Genomic DNA, 22153 nt, shown 5'->3' with positions numbered 1-22153 from the left:
CTCCAGCCTGATCACGGACACAGGTTTAGTCATTATCCCCAGAGGGGAAGGACGTGTGCTCTGACCCACCCAGACTGCCCTGCTCCTCCTGCCCGCGCGTCTCCACCGCGCTCCCCTTCTGATCGCCGAGTGTGGTGACCAGACAGCCCCCTCCCGCCATCCCGGAGTGTGCCCCCATCCGTAAATGCTGTTATTTCGTATTGGTGTCTTTGGCGGGAGGGGGAAAGGTGTGGTAACCGCACCTTGTGAAGCAATGGGAGCTGCTTTGAGGCCTGGCAACCCACCCGCGGCCCTGGGTTTTGGGGTGATGCCCTCTCCCCAGGGAAGCTTCCCCACCACGAAACTGGCTTCCCAAGGCCTTCCCAAGTGTCTTCCTTCCATCAGATGTGGCAATGGGCCCGGGCCCTCTGCCGGGGTGCTGCCCGGCGGCTGATCCTGTCTTAATCCTCAGTGGCCCCTGCCCCTAACCCTCCTCGGCCGCGGGAGCGGCGGACCTGGCTGTGAGGAGACCCGGCAGCGGCCCGCCATGGCTGCCGGAGGCCATGCTGGCGGCTGCGGGTGAAGAGGGAGGGGAGGGCGTACTGCCCCCTCAGCGGTCAGTGGCGGCGGGGACGGGCAGCGTTACTCGGGCGGAGGCCACCGTTCCCCCCAGCTCTCGCCGCGCCTGAGCCGGGGACGCGCCTCGGGGACGCGCGCAGCCACCGGCCCCGCCTCCTCCTCCGCCGCCACCTCCCCGCCGGCAGCCGCCATGTTGGATGGTGCGTGTGGGTGTCAAACCCAGCCAGAGGCGGCGGCGGCCGGGCACCGGGACACCCCCTCCGCGTCTCCCGCGGCCCCTTCCCCGCTCCTCCCGCACCCTCCGCACACAGCGCCAGGTCAGTCCGGGAGCCACGGGGCGCTTGGGGCGGGTGGGGGGACGGACGGGCGGCGGCGGAAGAGCCTCCCCCCGCCTTTCCCCTCAGCAGCGGGGTGCGGGGTGGGCGCGGGAAGGGCCCCCCGGGGCTCCGGGCCTCCCCGTGGGGAGGGAGCGGGACCGCCGGCCGGCCGCGGGGCTGGGGCGGTGGCTGAGGGCCGCGGGGCCGGGGCAGGTGGGGCGGGGCGGGAGGCGCCGGGGGACGGACGGACGGACGGCGGTGCAGCCCCGGCGGGGGGCCGGGGTGGCCTTTGTTGTCTCCGCGGGGTGGGCAGCAACAGTTACTGCCCATCATGGCAGCCCGGCGGCGGGGCTGCGAGAGCAGGGAGCGCGCCTCCGGGACCCGCCGGGTCGGTGCTGCCGGGGGTGGGGGGAGGACGATCGCCCTTCGCCTCTCGGGGTGCGGGCCCCGTCCCGCTCAGGGCCGGCAGCCGCCGGAAGGGTTTTCGCCTCCGGCCGAAAGTTGAGGCCTGCCTTCCCGTGCCGGCCGATGGGGCCGCGTCCCTGGAAGCCCCCTGGGCTGGGGCTGCGGGGATGGCGGCGGCCTGCTCCGGCGGAGCGGTGGTGGTGGTGGGGGGCGCTCCTGGCGGGGCCGGCAACGGGCCGTGGCGGCGTTTGGTTCGCGGTGTCCGTCACCTTCCCTCTGGTTATTAACCTTAAATGTGGTGGTGTGGGCTTTATTTTGGTTTTTTTCAGTAATATAGTCGGTTTGGAAGATGTGAAGTAGTGCTCTTAATTATTTTTTTATTTCATTTGGGGTTTATTTTTAAATATATATTTTTGTCTTTACCTGCAGTCCCTTTGATGCTACAGATTGGTCTTGGGTAGTCAGTGTGCTGCATTATATTAAACATTATTATGAAGTGTATTGAAACAAGAATTATCACAGCCTACCCACAATGGAAGTTTTCTATTTTAAAGCCATAAGGCATATTGATAACATTTGGTCTCAGTTTTATTTGGCCAGGGGGCATGTAATGCTTCTTCCCTCTCCCCTTCTTAAGTATGGCATCATCACTGATCTGAAAAGCTAAGTTATATTTAAAATGTACATGAATTGGACATGTTTCTTTTTCTTAATCTACTAAGAAAATACCCTGAATTTTTTTTTTATATATATATATATATACACACACACAGAGAGAGACATTTTCAACAAGAGGCCTAAAATACTTGTTCAGATTGTTAAAGTGTGTTGCGGATATTATGGACCGTAGAGGCTGACTTTAGGAGTTCAAAATGCAAATCAGGCCACAAGATTAAGTTTTATTATTCTCTGCACTGAAATACATGTTTTATGGCAATATGGAACTCTTGCATAATTCCAGCGTGTTGCCATGTTTTGTGCAAGGCAAGGTCATAGAATACTGGATTGTTAGGATGTAAAATATGGGATGTTAGAATGATTTTTGATTTGAAATATAAAAATATTATAATGATGATATCTTTAGCAAGATACAGCCCATTTAGGAAGTATTTCTAAATATGTTTGTCTTGGCTGATTTCCAGGTACATTATTTTTGAACAAACTCATATATAGTGTTTTATTGTGAAGAATCAAAGCTTTTGATAAATTCTCTTTTATTAACCCAAGGTAATAGTAAACTAGCTAGCTAGAGTTGCAAAGATAATCTTCCATATTTTAAATATTTAACTATGTTATAAAAAATTATCAAGTACAAAGTTACCATGAGTATGCATTCCTGAAGATGAATTCTGATAAGGCCGAATTGACTGCAAGTTATACTTCAGGAAGTTTGACTTAAGGTGCTGATTGTAACTTCCTTGATACCATGAAGTAACTGTGTGACATCATCCCGCTGTGATGATGGGTCTCCTACATGTTAGCTTGACTTTTATGTGTGCTGACAAATGAAAAATAGTATCTGCCTTTAAGAAATGTAATTTAATGAGATACTCAACAGGATGGACATCTGTCTTTAGAAAAAATAATTGACCTGTGCCCTAGGTAGGAGCTAAGTAGTGTTGGATAATGTTTGGGAAAGAAAAGTCCTATCTGCGAGTTACCTGGTGGTCCTGTCCTAAAAGGAGAAGAGATGAGACCTGGCTGTCGGGTAGCCTGGATGGTAGTGTTCATGTTGTTTTTCACATCCATTATTCCTATAGTCATTTTTAATGAACAGTTGACAAACATCCGATGTCCAGTGCAAGCGTTGGTGTGTAATGCAATGAGCATAAATGAATTCAGCTTGTACTGACCGCATCATTATTTACATAACTGGTTAATCATGCTAATTTTGTTCCAGCTGTCAGCCATTTGATTGCTTTAAAACTTGGGGCTTTTAAGAAGCCTCCAGTTTTGGAGCACTGCTGTGAAATGCCAAAGGCCTAATTTGTTACTTCATAAAAATGCTGATAGTCTTTCTTGATACAGAAATTCATGTTTTGTTTTGTTTTTCTTTTTTTTTGAGAGAGAAATTGTTGAATTATAATCTGGTTTAGGAGAAATATATTACAGTGTAATTATGATATTCACAATCGTGATTTTCTTAGGTCTTCAACATCTGATGGGCAAATGGCTATTGGTTTTGCCTGGTCTAGAGCAATGTAAGTTACTCTAGAATCTTTATTTAATGACTGGTACTTAGGAAGCAACTTTCCAGTCTTCCAGTGTCGTATTTGCAGAGCACTAAATTGTCTCTTGGGATCTTGCTAATAGAAAATGAAAGGTGCCTGGTTTGTATGAACCTCTGTACTGTTCTTTTTCCACTTTGTCTTGCTCTGATCTGTGCAGGGAAAGTATCGAAACGTACTAGTATCCTGCTGTCTTAAGTGCTTCAAAGAACAGCGGGTTTTTTTTGTGTATTTCAGTAGCCTGGTTGCTCATTAAGAAGGCATGAGACACCGTGGAGGAGAACAACACGTATGCTGTCCTCTAGACTAAAACCTGCTAGGTCTAATTGTAGATCTGCTAGTATTGGTATACTTCAGTTTGGTTACGTACTGGTATGTGCTGAATAGTAGACCATAAAAAGTCACAGAATTAATTAGTTTAGGTGGCTGTTACAGGATTGCTTTCCTGTTCTGGGGGGGAGGGGGAATTTTAGAATGCTTGCATGTCAGAATAAATGAATTCAAAGACTGTAAGGTTCAGGATGAATCAAGAACTAAGTGGTTGTTGCAGTTGAGCCTCTCAGTGAGTGGTGCAGGAGGTAGAAAGCCTCAGAAAAACTGGTATTGCTTATTTATCATTTTGCAAATAACAGTTTTGTCTTTGGTTTTCAAAATTGGGATTTGGTTGATTTTATGTCAGGGCTCCAAACTACAGATTAAAGGCAAAGTAGTCGGATCAAACAGTTGTAAGGTGTGCTTGTAGGTAACTAGAGCTTGTAGGCAGTTTTTAAGGAAAGAGTAGCTTAAATTACTGAGACTGAGTTCGTTCTAACTGTAGTATATGTGTTCAGAGTTACCACAAGAAGTTAAATGTGTGTAAATATCTAACAGTGGAATTTGTATGAAACTTTTATACTAATTTTCTAATTGGTATAATCAATTTTGTGTTTTCTAGTTGCAATGTTGCTAGCAACTGGGGATGTTTACCAGAATTTGGTTTGTAATTCACTATTTTGCATTTTTATATGGAAATATTACTTTGAATCACTATGCTTAGTGAAATACTTTTTCTTCTGTATAGATAGTTTGTAGCTCAATTTTTTTGGATCTTGTTACAAAAATTGAACTTAAAAATTGATTTCACAACCAATGCCCTGTACTGCATTAATTGTTAATAGTGTGTATATCTGTTTTCATGTCACCCAGGGCTGTTAACATAAATGCCTCTAACTAGTGCCTTGAGCTTGTGTTCAAGGTCAGGCTTGGTCTGTTCACACTGCCCATGCCTTGGCTTGCACACTGACTTGAAAAAGCCAGCTCTTTCCAGGTGGGGAAACATGAGTGGTGAGGAGAGCTCAGGCACGGACAGGTCCCCACTGGCAGTGTGAGCGCAGCTGGCTCTAGCAATATGACTGCGTAAAACCAGTCCCAGCCCAGAACTGGGTACACCTCTGCGTTGGAGGCTCCCCTCATCTAAGTTTTATGGTGGAGGTGGCTGGGTAAAGTTCTAAAGAATCTCAAATTCATTATGTTTCATTGTCCTGGTGCATGTAATTTATTTTCTAGTAATAATTCTCCCTCCGCAGTTAGGAGTATAGCTCCCTGAGCTGCCTAAGTAATTAGTTGAAATTTTTGCATGAGACCTCTGCAAAAGTTTTTTCTTTTCTTTTCTTTTTCAAAACTTTTCTTCCACATTGTTGACTGCTTCTGTCTTTCCTCCAAGTGCTGTTTTGTTAATGTGGTCTGCAGTTGCTGCATCTTCTGTCATGTAACTGTGTAATAAATACTAAATGTACAAGGCATGAGAAATGGAATAATTGTGGAGGGTGACCCAGGCAGGAGAACGCTTGCATGCAGTCTGCTTCTGTAGACATGGTACAAACCTGTCTTGTAGACTTGTCTCTATCTCCTCCTACTTTCTTGCCCTCATAATTACCTTGTACTTTGCACACACATACATCTTTTAGTGCTTGTTTGAATAGCAGTCCTGTTCCTCTCCCTGATCGGGTCACATACGTGTTTCCTGTGGCTCAGATTTGATCGCCTTTAGACCCAGTGTTTTGGTGGATGTTCTTTTTCAGTAGAAATTTCACAGATTAATATTTTACTGGGATAAGAACAGAATCACTTGTTTTTTTGCGCTTATAGTACAGCACTCAATGAATGATACTTTTACAAATTAAGTATTTTTTTTTTAAGTTCAAAGCTGCTTATTGGTTTAAAAACACCTTACCTAGTGATGTTTTATCTCTGTCCTTCAAGTTAGAAATCAGAAGGCTCACTTGCCTTGTTTGTTTTTCAGTGTAGCAGTAGTTATACTCACGGCCAATTTTTGGGCCTGTTGTTCTAGAAGTGACTACTTAAAGATAGAGGGTGGAGTCCTGAGGGTCATGGCTAAAATGCCACATCTGTTCCTGTAGAGCAATTCAACAGCCAGACGTTGATTTCATCCCCTGCAGTAGAACCTTATAGAGACTTTCCTGCAGTTCTGAAGATGTCACTTACATAATGTAATGTCTTCTAAAGTCACACTGGTAGTTTTCATTATTTAAAAAGCAGAAACCCAAGCAGAGCGAGCTCTGTATTTCTGTTTGTTGGGTCTGTTCTCTTTGAGTTTTGCCACCAAGAAACGCTACAACATACACTAGTTAAAAATGTCAGCATGAGCGACAAAGGTGCTAATGATGTCAGGGATGTTCTTTTATAGTTTTTTTCTTTACTTGCTTTGAAATAATATCAATTTCTAGACTTAACATCAATTTAGTAGTTTCTAAACCTTTACAAGGGCTTTGGTCTTTTCATAGCTTTGCTAGAACAAAGACATTTTAAGAATCTTAATAGAGAATCGTATAATCTTATTACAACTGCTCCTGACTGTTTAAATCACTTCCTTGTACTTAAATAACAATCTGTCACCAGCTATTTCTTGATTGTAGTTTTTGTCAGATGCAATTTATCCCCCTCCGTGTTTTTGTTATAACTTTTTTTTTCTGATTGTGCAACCCTTAGGTTGGCAAGCAATTTCTTTCTCAAACAGTTCTTCTGACTTCATTGGGACTAATAGCGTGAGTAATTGCTCACTGGTGTAAGGGTTGTACAGTTCACAAGTAAGACTTTTGTTTGTAGGATCTCATGGACAAAACCCACTAAAATAACTGATGTATACAGTTCTAATACTCCTTAGGGAAAGGTAAAACAAAGTATTTTTAAAGACAACTTCCTCCTCTGAGATGCAGTCACGAAAGACTCCCTCAAACATCTTTTCTTGTAGGTAGGAAATCTGTTCTCAAGTGGCTGGTTGTGCGTTGCTAACTGGGTGAACAGGCCCCAAGCAGCATTTTAGTTCTGTCATTCTCCTTTTTTTTTTCTTTTTTTTTCTTTTTTTTTTTTTCTTATAGTAGTGAGGATTTCTTCAGCCAAATCTATTGGCCCAATTGCTGCAGCAGCTGCCTTTCTACTAACTTGCAGCTCTGGGATGAGGCTTGTGACAAAGCAGTAAGGCTTATATGTTTGATCCAGCCTGTTCTCTAATGCTATAAAATCAGCTGAAATTTAAGATCATTAGTTAATCCTCATCCTTCAGTTCTAAATAGAACTATTTTAATATGCCTGCTTGTTTTCTGATGGATGGTCAAACAGAATGTACTCTGTCATGTGCTATATCTAAAGGAAAGCACTTGAATTATTATTTGAAAAACAGAAATTTAATGTTTTGAATTATTCAGTTAGCTAATTAGTCAGTGAAACACCCTATCATTTTGTGACATTAATGGCATGTGACTAGTAATGTCTGTTTAGGGAAAGATCTGAATCGTACATTACCAGCAGTATTGAGATCCAGGGAAGATCTGGTGAATCTTTAAAATGCCCCCGCCCAGGTATTTCATAATTTGATAAAAACCTCTTTCTATAATGACCATTTGAAAGCATAAGACTCACATCTGTTCTGTTATCTAATGAAATATTTGCCTTCTGAGCCTGTACTGGCTTATTGCATGGGTTTGATTGCTTCTTGTAATGCTATGCTTCTTGCAGTGATTTTTTTGATTTTTTTTTTTTAAGGGCTTGGAATGCTTATTGCTGATGAGAAGTGTTACTATTTTTTTGCTGCTGGTGTTGAGCAGAGTTCATTAAGTTAAACTTTGTCTACCAATGTAGGAGAGTGTTTCTCAGAAAGTAAAGATAATGCCTCTGTAGGAATGTTTTTAGATAAATAGCATAGGTGACACCAAGTACTTAGAAGTATGCAAATGCAGGTCAGAAATCAGTATTTAATATTGTAATTGTAGTTTTTGAGAATCTCTACAAATTATGTATATTTTTAAAGCAGAAATTTCTACATGCTACTCAGAAGAACAGGAACGCTGTCATTGCACTGCGCTATAATTATGCAGCCCATGTGTTTTAGACTTGTTCAGCGAAGCAACTGCTTTCTGAAGATTTTAAAAGATTGGTACCTGGGTGACTCCTCTGAAAGATATTGTGTTAATATATTTACTGGTTCTCTTGGGAAGAATTAATAAGGAAGTAAAATACAGGAAAGTTTATAATTGATTTTACTTGGCTTTCAGAATTCTTAAATTTTAGAGAAGCTGAGGTATAAAAGCTTGTGTGACAGCGGAATCACTTTTAAACTGGTTTATTGCAGAGGAGCACTGAGGTATAGCATCAAAGGATGTGAGGGCTTTTTTAGTCTGCAAAACTGCTTAAGTGTTGCATTTAAAATTTACAAATCGCTGACCCTTTTGTGAAACACTGAGACAGACTGAAATGTCTGGCTTTTTTTTTATGTTCGACTACCTAGTGAATAATCTCCTTTTGCCTAGCCTGCTGGTTTAAGCACACTGAATAGTGTAATTGACATTTTGGTGTCTATCTGCCAACTAATAGTGTCTGCATATATTTAATTTCACAATAATACGAACATATGATGCCTCCAAGAGAGTATTTACATTGGCTTTAAAAGGCAGAACATGTTATATAACTGAAGATGTGCAATACTGGGGAGTGCTCTGCATGGTAGGAACTCTCTGCTTCCGTTGGAGGTTAGTTTTGTAGGTTGTCTTCATTATGCTGTTTTTAATATGCTTTATGAGGGCTTTTCTGTTCTGCAGTTTATGGTGTAGATCAAGCAAAGTCTGTAAGCGCGTGTTTCGCTTTGAACATGTGAGGGGTCTGTTGATCTGTGACCGGTCCTTTACTTACAGTCAATGCTGAACATAGCACATCGTTTTTTAGTAGTTTGCTTTCCAGGTGTAAATGCAAGAAACATGCTTGAACATCCTGAATGCAGAAATATTTTTGTTCATGCCAGCACAAAATTGTGTCTGGATGCCTTGGGACAGAGCCAGATTTTAAATCTTTTTTCTTTTTTTTTTTTGGTCAGCTTGAATAGTGTATATAATACTATAGTCCCTTTTCCTGTTGGTGGAAATGCTGATTTTTAGTTTTATTTTAAGAAGGTATTTCTTTTTCTTACTCAGAAGAAAAATAAACTTCAAAGGAGGAGGAAAGTCTGTGCTTGTTTTTTCTTCTTTCTTAGTTTATGCTTTATAGAAAGGCCTGAAGTATGCCATCAAAACTTACTTTGTCTCTTTTGTCTCACAAATTCAACGTTTAGAAATTGAGCAGTGGAAGGTGGGTGGGGGTCTTGAGGTAGTGAGAATAAGGGAAGGGGAGAAACATGCTGATGTGAATTGCCTTGGTATAATTTAGCACTAGGTGCTCACAGTGGAACTTTTACCAGGTAGAACTGGTGAATTACAAATGTGTATGTGTCTGTGTAGATGCACATATATATAAACAGGAGCTTTAGCTGATCAGGTCTATAATGGTAATGCTGTTGGTACAGCCAAAGCTTTACAATTAAAAATGCATTGAGTGTCTATCAAACATGTGAAACGGATGCATCTTTAAATGCCACGAGTCTTGTGCTTCCATGAAGCTTGGCTAGTCTTTTGTTAAAACTCTTATATTAACTTTTTTAATAAAATATGGTGACTTTTGCATTTTCTCCTTTCATGGGAATCCAGAGTAAAAGAGAATTAAGTCCCGCCTGCTGTTTGCATGCTAAACAGATGCAAATAAGAGCCCCCTCCCTCCCAGTTGCATCCTCTCTCCTCATGGGTTTCTACATTGTTTTGATTAAAGCGGTTCTATTGCCAACTCCCAGCCCAGAGGGCAGGTGAGAGGAAAAAATTCCCTGATTACAGCTCAGTGATTAACATATCTTTTTGAGTTTGTAATTTCATCATTTCACAGAAAAAGAAGTTCCAGCAGCTTCACAGAGTATAGGGTTGTCAGAAAGGCGAACATCAAAGTGGAAAAAAAAGAAGAGTTTATTTAAAATATAGTAGAAAGACCTAAAACATTTGTGCTAACCTATGAGAGCTATTAAAAATTAAAAAAAGCCTTTGAAGCTAAGCATTAAAGATTTAATAGTATTAATTGAATTAAGCCGTGGGAGTTAAGGATATGTAGACACATGTGTGAGTGTATGTATTCTAAGACATTATATTAAGGCAGCCAAGGTATTGAGAGTTGAATTAATTGTGCTTGGTTTATAAAGGCTACCTTAACAAAAACCTTTTTATTCTTGGACTTAATGAGAGTAGATATCATTATAACTGAAAGTGTAAACAAAAGTGCAGTGTACTTACTGTCATTTTAAAAACTGCAGCAAAGCAGAGAAGACTAGACTTGGCATACCTGAACAAGGCAAAACCAGCAAAGTAGTTTCTAATCTACACTTTAAGGATAATTTTGTTTCTTTATATTACTAAGTCTGATTTTATTTTATTTTTTAAAGAATAAATACCTTTTCCTTTTGCTGTTATAAGAACAGTAACTTAGAATCATAGGATGGTTTGGGTGGGAAGGGACATTAAAGCCCATCTAGTTCCAACCCCCCTGCTGGGTGTCCATGGCAGGGACACCCTCCACTAGCCCAGGCTGCCCAAAGCCCCATCCAACCTGGCCTTGAACAATTCCAGGGATGGGCCATCCACAACTTCTCTGGGCAACCTGTTCCAGTGTCTCACCACCCTCAGAGGGAAGAATTTCTGCCTTATATCTAATCTAGATCTACCCTCTTTTAGTTTAAAACCATTACCCCTTGTCCTGTCACTACATGCCCTCGTAAAAAGTCCCTCTCCAGCTTTCAAACTTCATACTGCTGTACTCCATCATAAGGTTTCTTCCCTCCTCTTTTATCCCATGATACTCTGCCTGTAGTCCCAGCCACAGGCGTGGGCTTTTTTTGGTAGCTACACTTTCATGTTAGTTCATAATGGTTTTTTCCTCTTAAGACTGACTGATTTTGGTAGCTTTTAGCTTTTCTGATGTTTAGAAGTTACCACTCCAGCTTGCTGGAGGAAGAGGGTGGTCCCTCTGTAGCTTTGTAAATAGGTAACAAAGAAAAATGAAAGTCAAGTCTGTGGCACTGTAACAATTGCATTAGCCTGGTATTGAGGGAACAATGTATGGTTGTTGGTTTTTTCTCCTCTTTGCAAATTGAAAACTCAATTTAAGATTTAACATATTTGACCTGGACGTTAACAAGCAGGGAAAGCCAAGTCCTTACGTTGTTTGCAGAAAAATGAGATATCAGAGCTTCTTGGAAGTGTGCAGGTGGCTTGGCAAAGGAAGATGAGGTCCAGAGGAGAGCAACATCAGGCAGGATTTAATTGGCATGGGAGTACTGGTGTGTAGAGACACTTATCAAGAGGGATAACAAAATTGAAGGTGATCTTTGTACGTTCATTTTTCCTTCTTCAGGAAGATGGTTGCTGACAGTGTAAGGCAGGTCTTTTGAGCTCTTCTTGCTGCAAATGTAGTTACTAAATGATTCAGCATGATACTGTACCCACGCATTTTAGCAATATTGATGAATTCATTACCCTTCCGTTAGCTGATGGATGTTAATGGGCTAGAATTTCTGCTGTGCATTTGGAGTGGATGGAATGCTCTTGAAAAAAGATTAGAAAATGGCGTGGGTGAGTTTTTAAGCCACTTTCTTGTTCCGTTTATAAATCTAATGAGAGAGAATGTTTTTAATGACTTGCATTAAAACAGTGGTTAAATTAATAATCAACAGTGCAGGGATACCAGGCAGCTATGGGAGGTACAGATAGTAGTAGTACTATACAAGGGATTTACTTGCTGCTTTTTTTTAACGTGTCCCAAGCTATAATCAGCTGCTTCAGAAATATCGGAGGCTTGAGTTACACATGGTAGGTATTGTCTTATACATGTGGACTCCTCACAGGGTATTTGGAGTCCCGAGGACACATGGAGTTGCTGGTTGCAGCGTATCAAAGCTGAGAGGATATAACATGTTCTCTGCAAGAGCTGACTGGAAGAAAATGACCTTTAGTAATGGAACAGACACAGATGCTTTTGAGTAACAAGTCTTTGTCATCCTCTGAGAAGAGCAAGATAACTCCCACTCAAATAATTTTCCGTCTAAATATCCAGAATAGATAGGAGTAGGTAGAATATTAACTGCTGAAGGATAGATTCAGAAAACTTGAGGAATTGTTGTAATGACAGATGAAAATTTCTGTATACCTGCATGAGAGAATGTGGGATTCACTGGCATCTTCAAGCCAGATTTTTTTTTCCTAATTCCACAAAATTCAACAAAATAATAATAAAGCAAAATAATAACAAATCTTTGCATTTGTGAATAGGGATGATTATTAGTACCTGAATGAAGGAGCTGGAAAGTTTTAAGTAGCATAATAAGGAAAAATCCTTATATCAAATGTGCTGATTGGTGTTTGAAATCACCAAAAGATAAAAAAAAAACCACTTCCATCAAAGATGAACTTAAGAATATAGCTCAAAATCACAAACTGGGGCAGCACAGGAGTAGACCAAAGTGACTAGCAGTATTTTTCAGTGCTGTTTAATGGTAAGCACAACCCAGTCTAAAACCAGGCTGCTGATGGCAGGGTTGTTGTGTCCTCTCCCCTGGCTGCACGTACTTTCTGCCTGGCAGCGCTCCTTTGAATGGAATTGTTTTTCCTGCTGAGGTGGTGATGCTAGGTACATTAGACAGCTTTGTTAGGAAGAGGAAGAAAAGGTAGGGTTGCTTGGAAAAGATTTTGGAAACTGTGTGGTATGTGCACTGTATGAAAAGATAAAGATACGGAGAAATTAGAGGGAAAGCTGAACAGTGAGTGTTACAGGACAGATAGCTAAAATCAGTGTGTAAAAAAAAAAAAAAAGTGAGGCCAAGAATTTAAGATGTTAGCCAATTTTGAAAGAGTAGAGGACCAAATTTCCTTATTTTCTGTGGCTGTCTTCAACATGAAACAAAATGGGTATGTTCCTGTTACTAGCAGCTAGGTAGTAAAAGGAGATTTCCCAGAAAACCCACTACTTGCAGTAGTTCTTGCACTGTTACCTGCTGAAGGCAAGCCCCAGGTCTAAACCATCATCTTTAACTTTACTATCAATTTGAGCTTTCAAGGTGCAGCTCTATGTTTTGCCTTGTGAAATGTAACTGTAGATTGCTGTTGAAATGAATGTTACTTCCCTTATGTGTGGTGTACTTTAAAGTAATTAGAGTGACCTTGGGATTAATTGGTTTGGTGACCTGATCTGTCAGAAAACCCAGCTATCCACCTCTCCCTCGCCTCCCCTGGTTTGTCAGATAGAATCAGTTCAGTGAGCTTATCTCGAGATCTGGTGTGTGACAGCAGAGCAGGTACGAGCAGGACGCTGCTTTCAGTAGCAGCTCTCAGCCAGCTGAGAATAAAGTGTAATGTGAAGCCACATCCTCAGTTCCCCTCTGAGCCTGGTTGCTGACAGTAAAGCCTAGTGTAAAACCCTGCGTTTTGGCCAAAATGTACCTCCAGCAGGGTGCATAGAGGATTTTAGGATATATGTTTTCCTCCTTTAGAATTTTATGGCAGCTTAATTAGTCATGAGCATACAACTGCATGTAGCTTAATTTCTGAGGGTTAAAGTAACCTTATGTTAATTTAATATAGTTGAATTAGGGCTATGTGTTGACTTCTCAAGATGAGTGTGCAAGAATGGTGGCTGTGAGGGATGGTGCTTGGGAGTTTTATGCTGTGAATGGGCATCGATGAATATAGGTAGGATATTAAATCAGTCTCCTGTTTCTTTACAGGCTTGTAGTTTGTGTTAAGCGCCAGTATACTTAACAATTTAAACTGAAGAAAATAGCAGTATTTTAGATCTATGGACAGTTATGGCTTTGCAGATCTTGCATTGTTGCTTGAACAATACTTTTCATTAGAAACTCGTGTTGTAAAGTAGAAGTATTAATTAATCTCTCAGATTCTAGCAGTAGTAACATGGAGAGTTAAACTGTTTTTTTTTCCTAATCTTTGTCATGATGAGCATTTGCCTTTGGCCTACTGAATGTATTAATGTGGTTGCATGTCTGTGGTATGTAGGTGGAAAGGAGAAACTGCTCATGGTGACGTCTGCTTCATAATAACAAAGTACAAACAGAATTTAGTTAATTAAATCATTGGGTAACTGTAAGTAGCAGGTAACTTCCCAAAATATCAACTCTGATACATAAGCATAGATACATATGAATATAGTAGTTCTTGTCAGCTTTGAATTTAAAAAATTCCAATTGTATAAGAAAACACTGTGGCTTAAAGAATGTAGCTAACATTGTGTGGTCTTGCAAGCTTTTAGGTTGTATTATTTGCAGTTCTTCCTGTGTTCGAGCTGATCTATCAGGGCTCTGAGCTGTTGGGAGAGAAGATAGGATGGCTTCCCTTTGGCAGGTGCCTGTCACCCAGTAAGCAGCCTGAGTGGCAAGGTTGGACTTTTCTAATTAGTGATAGATTCTAAGACACATCCTCTGGCAGGAATATCAGATATCTTCTTCCTTTCCAAAATCAAAATATGGAAGGAGAGAAGTGTCTCCCACTGTCCTTAATTCAGTTGAAAATGTCCCTCAAATATACCTGGTAAACTGAACTTATTTCCGATTGTTACCTTTTTTAAGGCACACATTGCGTGACTATTTTTTTTCCCTACTCTATTTGTGAGAATAGAAGATGAAGTGTTTTCATTCAAGTAGGTAATCCCCAGAGAACAAATTCCTTTTGAGAGTTTGGGGAGGTTATTTCACTGCTGTGTTGGATTAATTTGCATTTAGAATTTCTGGTTCAGTGTGTAATCGCTTGACCTTATGCTGTTTTGTAATTCTGCAATATTCTGTTATTCATTCCACACCCGGTACATGCTGTATTACTAGTGAAAAATAAACTGAGATGTGGTGCGTAAAATACAGGTAGTACTGTCAATGACACTTGACCCAGCCATAGAAGGAGGAATGTGTTATTTTTAAAGAGATGTTGTTGAAGCTTGTAATCCTAAAATTAGACCTCTAGTGTAGGTCGGATTTGGATTGTTTGCAGTGATCTGCATGGCTCTTGCAGAGACTGTTCCCTTTTGCAGTGCTTCAGAGCCTATTTGCTGCTACTTCCACACTGTCAATAATTCCAGCTGCGTTATGGGCTGCAAAGTCAAATGTAACTGCGAATGTCAAAGCACTGGCAACTCTGGCTTGGCAGGTCCCAAAGTAAAGTGGCCCAGTAGTGCTGCCGTGATCTCAGCTGCAAGATGAAAGATAGATTTCTGCTCCTTGCCCCCCCTTTCTGTAGACTCTGAGTAATGAGGTAAGCTCTCTGTTGAGCTCAAATACTGCCCTGGTAATTTAAGTAGACACATAGTAGGAAAAGGTGTTACACAGGAAACTTAAGCAAATTTGTGTGTGTAAATCTGTTTTATAGCTAAGTGGTTGTATGAGCTGGAGTTAGTTTTTCTCTGTGAGTCTGAGGCATGACTGTAAAATCAGTGTAGAATGTAACCTTGGGATTCATGAATATGCATAAATTTGAAGGAGAATTATCTTTCAGTATTAACTCTTTAAATAAAGAAATAATTTGGCCACCTGCTGTCTGTGAAAGCTGACCTTGTTCTCTCATTTGTAAAAGAGAGTGGAAAGCTTCCAAAACTTTTAATTTTGAACCATTTCCTCTTCTCAGAAATTACACTGAAGGAGACAAGCATTTAAGTGGTGAAAAATGGAAATCAAACCTTTCTTCTGGAGTTAACCCTGTTCTTCAAACCATTTGCCAATCTGTATTTGCAACTCATTTCCTAAATAATTTTGAAGGTTGAGGAAGGGCATTGATGGTAGTTTCAGTGTCTTCATTTTACTGTTTTATTCACATGAATTGCTGTTTTCTCTGCCATACAATAGCAAGAGAGAGCTAATAAGTGTGCTGCTTGTTGGCTTTTATGTATACTGCCAAGCTTCTTTGCTTCTCTTGGTACTCTTCTCCAAATGACCACAATGTACAGTTGCCCCTCTTCCTGTTTGGTTTTGGGAACAATGTTTGTATTACAGTAGGATATTATACTGTAGACAGTATAATGATATCCTCTGGTCATCCAGTTGTTCTGTAAGAACTATTTATGAATAGGGAAAAAAATGTGAAAGAGAATTAACTGAGTTTGAAAATTTCTCTAGCATTGTGGGCTCCAGTATAAGAAAAATGTCTTTGCTGACATTTTTTCTGGATTATTATATTCCTGAATTTTAAATAAAGGCTTATGTTCCATTTTTTTGTCAAAGATTTCTGATTCCTGTTTGTGGAAAACAAAAAAAGCACAGTGGGTTTGGATTTGTACACGTAATAAAAGAGAACTAGGATGTGAATTTACAGTGTCAGGCAATGGGAATCCTTTTTCTTTGCCATAAATAGAAGCTGATTTACAGTTATGATTGGGGTTGTGTTTGAGCGTGTGCTTTTTGCTCTGTGCAGGTCTAGTGTCAGTGTCTGGGGGAGCTTCCTCCTTAGCATCTGGCAACACTTTCCTCTTAGCCTGGTTCTTTGCAGACAAGCAAGGAGCAGTCTCCAGGCCCTGGGTTCTCCAATTTATCCTGGAATACAGGTCCCCGAGGATCATCTGCCTCTCATTCCATCCTGATAGTGAGGAGAGCAGTTCTCTAGCTATTTGTGTGTATTGACATCTTAGAGGTAAAGCACATGCTTTGGCTTTGTCATGTTAGAACTTCCCATAGCAGCTGCTTCAGCATATCTCGGGTAGGCGAAGGCTCTTGGTGGCTCTTTAAGGCTTTATATTTCACTTATGTTCCTTTGAAATTACAGTGGGGTACAAATAGCCTGAATGGTGCTCTTTGAAAGCACATCCTCAGTATCAAGGTATTCATAATAACGGAGCTGCTCGGAGCTGCTCAGTAGCACGGCCGGCTTGAGATAGCCCACCTCTGCCCCCAGGATCGCTGTGTTTGGTCCTTGGTTGCCAGCATAGCTGTTGAGGACTGTCCTGTGAACTGAACAAGGGAACCTGCTTGAGCCGTCCGAGTGTATTTTCTGGTGATGACCAGAAAAAGGTCTTGTGTAATTGCAGTATGAGTCTTTGGATAAAACCTTGTAGTTAGCTTTCCATGTATTTCATGAAAGTGGGACATTTTTATGTAGATTAAGATGTCTGTAGGGACTGCCTCGAAATCACAGAATGACTGAATTAATAACTGTTTTCAAAAATTTATTTACTTTTTATGCATGTTACAGTAAATGTCTAATCTAACTTATATAAATATTGTCTGTAATACTGTTAATTAAAATTGTATGCAAATTTTTGGTGAACTTACATGTAATGCTAATTTTCACACTTTATTGCCCACTTGATATTAAATGTCTTTCATATATTTCTGGTCCATACTTCGCTGGACTATGTATATATTTACCTTCAGGCTTGATATGAAGGGCATTTTATCGGTGCAGACAAACCTTGGTTTGAGTTTTACATTCCAGAGATCTGAATGGATTCTGCTGAAAGCCTGTATATAGGTGGATTTGTGTGGCTGTTTCTTTGAACTAAGTTTATTAAGGATTTTGTGGCTTGGCCTCATTTCTGTGTTAGTCTTAGCAAATTAAAGATGGGTTTCCTCATGTAGATGTCATTTACTGAATTTAATCTCTTATGAGAGAGCTGTTGAGAAGTTCAGTTGAGAATTCCTTTCTGTCTGCACATTGTATCTGAAAAAGCACCATGAGAATTCATCGGGGTTATTTGTGTAAAGAAACTATTGGAATAGGAAAAAGGAAGTGGGGTATTACCTTGATAGCACAGGTAAGCTTCACCTTTTTTTCTACAGAATTGTTTGGTTTTCGACCTATTTAAAGTTGACAAGCTGCTTATAAAACAGAGAAAAGAGCTTGTAGGGACCAGGGGAGAGAAAATGAGGAAGGCTCACCTAAACTGAACAAGACTAACAACTCCCTCTTCCCCTCTCTGCTTAACCTTTTAAAGAGATCTGTTCTAGCTGATAGCCTTTTTCCTGTTGTTAGCAAGGAATAGCACCTTTAATTAACTAGTGTTAGTTTCTGCTTTCTTTGCAACTGTACTGTTAAAAATGCAAACTCAGATTTTTGCTGAAGTTGCAAGTGCATTGCTCTTCGTTGTGGTTTGTTGTGAGAGTTAATTCACTGAGGTTTCTGGAAAGAAAATCTGAATTTTCTATGTAAGTAGTTGATCATGTTTTAGAAACGGTTTCTCACTTTGATGCAGTAGGGATATTTGGCTTCTTGATTTCTTTAACCTTAATATAGGCTGTTATGGTGTTTTTCAACCTGTAATAATAATGTAAAATGCATCCTTTGTGTGGTGTAGAAGCAGAGAGTTTGTAAAGCAGATACTGAAAGGCATACAGAGTTCTTGGTGAGGATTACTACTACTGCCAAAATAATTACTTCAAATGTTGGTACAGCTAGATTGAGGGGGGAAATGAAAAATCCATCATCTTTACATCCCAGTCATCCTTTGTGTTTTTAATAGAATAAAATGAAGTTTAGAGTAAATTGTCTTTAGTGGGTTAAAACAACAAGATTAGAAAACATGTTTATCCATCAAGAAAAGGAAAAAAATAGACCTTGATGTGATTCTCACTAAATGCGTTTGTTTTCATGCATCAAAGATATGAAGGTAAAGAATCATGCCAGCAAAATCTTTAATTTTCTGGAAGAGTGAAAAAATGCTCATTTCACTTAATCCACTGTAGTGTTGTCTTGAAATATTTGCTGTATGTTTTTTTTCCCAGGTACTACTCCAGACTTACTCTCTGCTAGTAGCTGCCTTCAGAAGCTTCACCCTAGCAAGCTTTCAGCTTGGGGAATGGGGCTGCCATAAATTTGGCCTCCTGCGCACATTTGTACTCCAAGCTCACTTGCTTTCAGGATGTACCTTTGGTAATTTAACTAATAAATCCTCAGCATAAAACTAAGCATTTCACAAATATGGGGTTCTCCAAACTATTTCGGCACTCAGTGAGAGTATAACTCTTATTCTGTCTCTTGTCTGTGCTTTACAGCAAAACCACAAATATTTTTCCTTCATTTAGTTACAGCCTGTATGAAGAGCACAGCAGGGCCTTGGGTCCTGCCTTTGTTGATTTGGTTTCTTCTCTGAAACCAGGTGCACAGGTTCCTAGTGTGTGTGGTGTAGTTGGGCAGAAATGAAGGCTCTTCACTTTCTAGTGCTGTTTTTTTTCTGGAGCTTGACAGCTTTGTTATGTTTAATCAGCTCCTTCAAAAGTGAGGCCAAGGTTGGATCGTTTTCTCACACTCTGCCTTGCAACAGTGCTTGTGATCATGTCACCGTGCAGCCTGGTCACCTCACTGATTTGACAGAAAACAAACCAGTGCTAAAAAGCTAATTTTCTGCAAGACCTTAAGTTGATTAGTTTTACTGTGCTGTTAGTTTTACTAGCTGTAATTGCTAGATTTGTTGTGAGAGAAAGGGGAAGCAGTTGGAGGGTTGGGAGGCCACTGACTTTGGTGCTGGCTTTAAAATCAGCTTGGCAGGGCATGTGAAACTGCACCCTGATTGTCCATGTGCCTGCTTATGTTGTGATTATGATTAATTCTTCAGGTATTTATTTCATTGGCTGAAGTTGGTGGTGTTTAGGACTAGTAGGTGTTCCCATGTACTGTAAAATTTACCTTTCCAAATATCATGTGTGGTATTAAAATTATTTTTTCAAAAGCTTGTGAAGTTGTAACAAGTAATAAAACAAATTTATCTTTTTTCTTTTTTTCTTCCTCCTTTGGTTGAGGAGGTACACATAGGTGAGATTTGATTGTATAGTGTACTTGACTTTTAAAAATATTTTGATACGGTCTGTCATCCCCGGCCTTTAAAGAAACAAAACTCTTGTAAGACAAGAATGTTTCTCATAGATTTACAATGGGTTAAAGGAGAGGAGACGGGGTTAGGACTAAATGGTTGATTTTCCCAGTGAAGTGTCCTGTCAAAGATCAGTGCTCTTGCAAATACTCCCTTTTCCAGATCCTTTCTAAATAATAAGGTGGCCAAACTGAACCAAGTTAGTCAAATTTGAAATGAATCTTGAATTGAAAGGAAGGATGAAAGTTTGAGACCTGCTGAGTGATAAAATGGCAGATGAAATAGCCTCAGTGCATTTGCACAGGGAGAGGAAATGACCCTGGCTTCATGTGCGCAAGTAGAGGCACAACTACCAAAAGGCAAATAGACTTTTAGAAAGTATTTTCTAAAAGGATGGGAAATCCTAAGCAGTAAATGACTGTTGTGATATAAACTTGTTACTGCCAAATCTGAAATGTAGAGTGCTTGGAATTGCGTATATCTCAAGAAATGGAAGTGTAATAGATACATGGAAAGACATCAGGGATGATCTGAGATATGGAGTAGCCTCTAAATAGAGGGATTGAATTTCAGGAGGAGATCCTTAGTTCAGGAGATGGCTGCCTTCTGTAAAATTGTGAGTGACACAAAGAAGCCAAAGGTGACTTTTTCTGTGTTAAAAAGCATGCCCCCATCTACAGTTTGGAGAATAAATGTCCAAGTTTAAAATAAGCTGTAGAACTTGTTTGTGTAGTGTGGTCACTGCACCACTGTTGCATACTTGCAGAGGGTAAAACAGGAAATACAAGTGGCTTCAAAAAAGGGATTGGTAGAGACACAGCATGCCCGTTGCTGGCTGGTACAGCCTTCACCACAGGTTGTGTCTAGGATGCCTAAGCCGCTGATAATAGAAGGCAGGGGAATATATATGTTCTTTTCTCATACTCTTTTATGTGAGGATATGTGTCTGAGGATGTTGGACTTGGTGGACTTTTTACCTGACTGGTTTAGGAGTTTTCATAGTTCTCATGTTTTTGATTTTTCATGTTATTTACAGCTTTTCTGGTTAGGTGACAAGTTCAGTCCTTACAGGGTGTTTGCATTCTTCTGATCTGGGATCCATGTCATCAGTGTAGTTGTGTTCATGATTAGGCTGGCACTTGTGTCCTCTGTTGGCTCCAGTTTTACCAGTTAAAGAAGTTACTGCCTACAGCCTACTCTTACTTTGTGACCATCTTTCTACCAGATGCTGCCACCTCCTTGGATAACTTGTTTCAGCTTTGTCTGTGAATTTGCCTTAATCCATTATTGATGAAAAGAAATGGTTTAGATTAAATAAGATATGTGTGTGTCTGTGTTGTGGGTTTTTTAATTTTTATTTTTTTTTATTGGTGCCTCGCCTTTTGAGAGTAATGCATTAGAGAGTGATCAGAAGGGCAGGTGAGCCAACTGATTTGGACAATGTTAAATTCTGGAGTGAAGCAGCAGTCAAGAGCATCTGGGAATGTTTATATAGGATCAGCCGTTTCATATTCTGGGTTTATAATGCACAAATCTGTAAATGCATGAGGAGAAGATGCCCTTTTTTATTCCTGTTGCTACTAGCCATCTGACAACAGATTGACATTCTTCTGCAGCTGGTTTTAAATATTGAGGAGAACACCAGGATGATGCAGTTTATCTGAAGTTTAGTGTTGGTCTCATTTAGAGTTTGTTTTCCATGGTGTCCTAATAGTTTATTATTCTGTCAAATTCTTTTGAGTGGAACAAGATAAAATACAGTAACTCATTGGACTTGTTCTGTGGTAGTTTAACTTGCCCAGAATGGTTTTCTAGGAAGGGTATATGCCTTTAAGCTAAGAAAGTCATTATAGAGCTGCATGTTGTCCAATTTGACAATTCTGCTTTCATTCTAAATGGCATCATAGTAATTTGAGGAATGATAACAATGTTAGGCTTGAAATGTGTGCTTTACTTCTCTCCAGTGTCTTTTGTAAGTGATACTGCTGCTTCTTCAGAGTGTTTGGAGAAACATTATAAGAGGACATCTTGAATATGCTATGTGCAGGTTTTAATAATGTGCAGGTTCCGTTACAGAATCAGTGCTTACTGTTCATGCAACTGGTGAATAACAAAGACTATTCTAACTATGTTAATGTAATAGCAAAATCTGCCAGTTTACTCAAGTAATGTATTCTAAAGCTTAATAGGCCTCTGTTTACTTGAAACAGTGACCTTAAATAAATAACTGAAACAGCTCTCCAGCTCCAGAGCTTGTCCTTGGGTTTTCTTGCCAGTCATTTTGGTTTTACAATTCCATTTTCATATAATTAAAAATTTTTCTGTGCTGTGTGAAAGACACATGGAGCAGAAACTGTAGATCTGATGAGTGTTGTCAAATGTACAAAGTAAATGCATTTGGAAAGAAAAAAAATTCCCCTCTAATCTGCTTAGCATTAAAGGTCACCTTGA

General features: G+C 40.3%; 1 protein-coding gene across 5 annotated transcripts in view; it reads left to right on the top strand.

Moving 5' to 3' along the window:
- The first annotated feature begins 610 nt into the window (after positions 1 to 610).
- The window catches only part of EPN2 (epsin 2), a 44616-nt gene continuing 23073 nt past the window's right edge, over positions 611 to 22153 (top strand). The window contains exon 1 of one of the 5 annotated variants that reach the window (XM_054842767.1): positions 611 to 875. The gene's annotated coding sequence lies outside the window, so the exon portion shown is untranslated. The remainder of the gene's footprint in view (positions 876 to 22153) is intronic. The other 4 variants (XM_054842765.1, XM_054842764.1, XM_054842766.1 and 1 more) reach the window with 4 other exon arrangements.

The sequence above is a fragment of the Grus americana genome, chromosome 15 (genome assembly GCF_028858705.1).
Source record: "Grus americana isolate bGruAme1 chromosome 15, bGruAme1.mat, whole genome shotgun sequence".
Lineage (NCBI taxonomy): Eukaryota > Metazoa > Chordata > Aves > Gruiformes > Gruidae > Grus > Grus americana.
Note: the sequence above shows the minus strand (reverse complement) of the source record. Positions and strands in the feature narration are given on the sequence as shown.